The sequence below is a fragment of the Octopus bimaculoides genome, chromosome 26, assembly GCF_001194135.2.
Source record: "Octopus bimaculoides isolate UCB-OBI-ISO-001 chromosome 26, ASM119413v2, whole genome shotgun sequence".
Classification (NCBI taxonomy): Eukaryota; Metazoa; Mollusca; class Cephalopoda; order Octopoda; family Octopodidae; genus Octopus; species Octopus bimaculoides.
Window position 1 is genome coordinate 24,673,286 of NC_069006.1, and position 4,227 is coordinate 24,677,512.

At 35.9% G+C, this 4,227-nt stretch overlaps 1 protein-coding gene across 1 annotated transcript in view; it reads left to right on the plus strand.

The window, feature by feature from the left end:
- Positions 1-2,878: 2,878 nt before the first annotated feature.
- The window catches only part of LOC106875840 (serine/threonine-protein kinase TAO1), an 84,943-nt gene continuing 83,594 nt past the window's right edge, over positions 2,879-4,227 (plus strand). Inside the window, exon 1 of the mRNA XM_052976934.1 lies at positions 2,879-3,254. The gene's annotated coding sequence lies outside the window, so the exon portion shown is untranslated. The remainder of the gene's footprint in view (positions 3,255-4,227) is intronic.

The window sequence follows — 4,227 nt, forward strand, 5'->3', positions numbered from 1 at the left end:
CTTTGGTGATTTGTTATTGCCTGCTTTCAAGTAAAGAACAACCGCTAATTAAGAATTATCCGAGAGTCTTTCAGAATAGACAAAATAATAATTAATAGGATAATGGTTTTTTTACACATACTAAGATATTATTTTAGTTCTAGATTCACAAAAAAGAAAAAAAAAAGAAAAAAAAAGGGAAAGAAATAAAGCACCAATGCAGTGTTGAATAGAATACACATATTTATGAAGAACTAAAATGTCAAATGCGTGGGAGAAATTTAAACAAAAAGGTAGTGAAAGAGTGGACTTACTTGCTAACTAACAATGTTGTATGTTTACTCCAACTAATGGTGGTGGTGGTGGTCATGCCAGCACAATGTTAACAGCCACAAAACTAATTGTCCACTCACTTGACTGACTTAATCCTCATCATCATTTTAACATTCATTTTTTTTTGCCATGTTTGCATCGGTCAATCAGAATTTGTTTTGAGGCAGATTTCCAAAGGCTGGAAGCCATTTCTGTCCTGGATCCTTGTTGAGGACCAGGGTTGGAGAGGATAAAATTTTCTTTGTTGAAATTGAAAGTGAGACTTTATTTATTTTTTTTTTTTTTACATTGAATGATGATATTTACCTATAGACCCCTTTGATTTCTGTCGTAATAGGACAGACCTCATAACCATTTGATGTTTAAAAAACCCTTTTATATTTATTATAATTAAATTTTACTAGGAATTGTATAAAAAATTGTTAAAATATTTTGTATCTTGTAGAAAAGTGTACCCAGTTTATTGCACATAAATTTTAATAACAAAATGTAATATGGATCCCCAAGGGTCATGTGGGTCCTGGCAGAGACCCACTGGTTTGGAATGTCTCCATTGGTTACATGGTCTTGGTAGTTCATTTGCAGAATCCTTCTTGAGTATCTTTGATGAAACACAACTAGCTTTCTGATTATTTTCTCAGTGTTCTTCAACTGTTGGTAGAACCAGGCAAATATGGAGCCATTTTGCTGGACAAAGAGGTCATTAAAGCACTCATTAGAGAGAAACCAGTCAAAGAACACATCACTTTGTTCATGATACTTGAATACAGTGGAGTTGATTTATTTGACTATGGTCCTCTGTTCTTGTTACTTCCCTTCTCTTCTTATGTGACAACCAGTAGCAGCAGCAGCCATTGGTCTTCTGCCCAACTAAAAAGAAATCTTTATCAATAAACATGGTTCTATTTACTTAGGACTCGAAAACTGCTTAATCAATTTCTGTGAAATTTTATGTGAAGATATTTAATTTGTTTTTTGTCGTGTCATGTTATGTCTGATGATAAAGTTGGAATCTTGTTGCTTTCTGCTTGTCACACTTTGATGTATATCTTCAGATAATGGGCAAGGTCCACCATGGTAGACTCTTTCTTCATTCCTCAGAAGACCTGAATTTATTAACCCTTTAGCATTTAAACTGACCACCTCTGGCTAAAATATTCTACCTCTTTTATGTTCAAACTCGACTGATCCAATCTCTCACACCTACTCTACAATGTTATAACAAAAATAAATCAATCACATCATTGAAACTTTCTTTCTCACCCACAAACATGTGGTGCCACAAAAAAAATGTACCCAATGTATCATGTGAAGTTATAGAGTGAGAAGAACTTTCAGTCTTGTCAAAAACATGGCTACTCCTCTAGAGTTGGTGCCATGATAAAATTAACCCAGCACAGCCTGTTAAATGGTTGATGATAGAAAAGGCAATCAAGTGTATGCTAGAAGAAAATGTGTAAGGTGCAGTCCCCCAACTGTATCCATGAAGACAGTTACTCCAAATATGAACTGATTTAGACTGTCAAACCCTGTAAACCTGTACCAGTAGATGTAAGCTAATGATGATGTTGTCCATATTGGATGGCTTTTCTCTAGAAATCTCTCACAGGAACTGTAGATTTTTTTTTTACCTCAATTTGGTTATGGTCCAAAGGAAGGGACCTTGCTTTTGGTCCAATAAGATATGAAAGGGAAGATGCTACTAGAATAGTGAGATGAACTTCTTTTACACCTCAAATGATAACAAGAAAACGTGGAAGGTTGGTGAGTAAAGCTAAGGTCACAAAATTGATAAGAAGTGAGGTGGGTAGGTGGGTGTGTGTGAAGAGAAGAGACGAAGCGAGGGGAGAGGAATCGAGAGAGGGAGGGGAAGAGAAAGACGGGAGTAAAGGAATGAGAAATAGAGAGAGAGAGAGAGATCGTGTAATTAAAGAATTTAATGAACTATCTAAGCAAAACCTGTCTACTACAATCTGTGGAATATGAATATAGTCAGGTTGACTAAATAAATAACGATATTTGTCACATGATCCCTGAACAACTTTTTTGAGATTTGTTTTTCTACTCGATTGTTCAATGTAATAAAAATGTTTTAATTATTTAATAATCTTTGCGTGGCATTGAGTAAACAGTTGAGAGACAGGTCGGATTCTTCAGCCAGCTCTTCGGTTCTGTGATCATAAACGAAGGTGTAAATTTCAGAACTATTTAAAATATGTTACAGAAAATACATAATGATTACAGTATCTGTCCAAAATTATATGCAGTCGATGATGGCAAAAACGAGGAAAAAAAAAAAATAGAAATGCCAAGACGACTCTGAAGAGGAGAGGAAAAAAAAAACCCTCGCCGGGTTGTACCAAAGTTTGTAAAGCTTTTAAACTATTATTGAAGAAGCAGAAAAAAACCTAGTTTTATTGATATGAGTTAGCTTTTGTATTATTGTAGCACTTGCTTTCGTTGGTGCTTGTTATTGTTGCAGTTATTGTTTGCAACGATGACGATAAAACCAGGAAGTGCTGTGTTTTTTTGCCTGTAAAATGATGGAATAAGTGCAGGAGACAAGTGAAAAGTTCAGACAACCTTGCGCTTGGCGAGGGTTACATCCGGTGACGTCATACATCCCGAACCTTTCCCAACGTTTCCACTCATCCGTTGTTTTTCTCTCTTAATATGTAATGCCGAAATGCTATCTTGTCATTTGTCGCAGCTAGTATGTTAGTGGAGTGGAACCGAGCGATTTTTTACTCTCAGCTGACCCCCGAAACTCAAGGCTGATATATTTTTGTGTCTGAAGGTTTTTTGGAAGCCACGGCGCATGCCTCAGGCTGCCATATTGAACGAGAAAAGCAATTCGGAATATCAGAAAAAAGGCGAATTAGGATAAATAAAATGTCCGAATTGAAACGATTTCCTCTCTCAGCTTGACATTACCTGGTCGGGTAAGTAGCATAAGGCTTCATTGTTTCATTCTACATAAATCAAAGCTGCATATATTAAAAGAAACTAATATAAATGTCGATTTCTCGGCGATGGTGTGCGTGCGTGTGTGTGTGTGTGTGTCTCATAGACACACCACACTGACACAAGAAAGAAGTGGTCGGTCGTCTTAATCAAAGTAGATCTCATTTATTTCCCACATAAACGTTTAACAACAACGATCAACCGAAAACAAAATGCTCATATTTCACGTATATATCACTTCTATACCGTTCTAGAAATCTGCAATGGAAAATAACTGCTTGGCATTCATACTGTGTTTGTTCCTCTTTACTCTCAACCCAACATCACAACACATTAACCTGGCTTTTTATTTCCCGACCATACTTCGCCCCTCTTTTATTTTTCCATCCCTTCTTTTATATATTCCTATAAATCAACTCCTTCCCATGATTTAATTCGATATTTTCCTGCTTATCCACTGCCCTATACTCTTTCATTTCTCAGCATAACCTCGTCTATGTACCAGGCGCCTTTACAAAATGAGGCGATCTCTTTTATGTTAGAGAAAAATTATAGGTCACATTTTTCCTATAGCTCTTGTCGTTCACTACTTTTTCCTATTCATTATTATTCACTTAAAAAAACTCCCCCAAAACCCCAAAACCCCACAATCAAATTCCATTTCCAAAAGACTGCTCCACAATTTCATCCTCTTCACATTTAACTGTCATCATCATCCTTATCTTCATTTTACTTTTTCCTTCATCTAAAATACCTTCCTTGTATAATTTCTAATTTTTTTCTCTGATCGCTGGCTTCTACACAATATTCTCTTGCTTTATTAGTTCTTATATGGTACAGTCAATCACCTGGAATTTTTCTAACATCACATCAATGATTCTACAAACTATATTTGTCAGCTTTTACTTGACCATTTTACAGAATCACACACACACACACACACACACACAC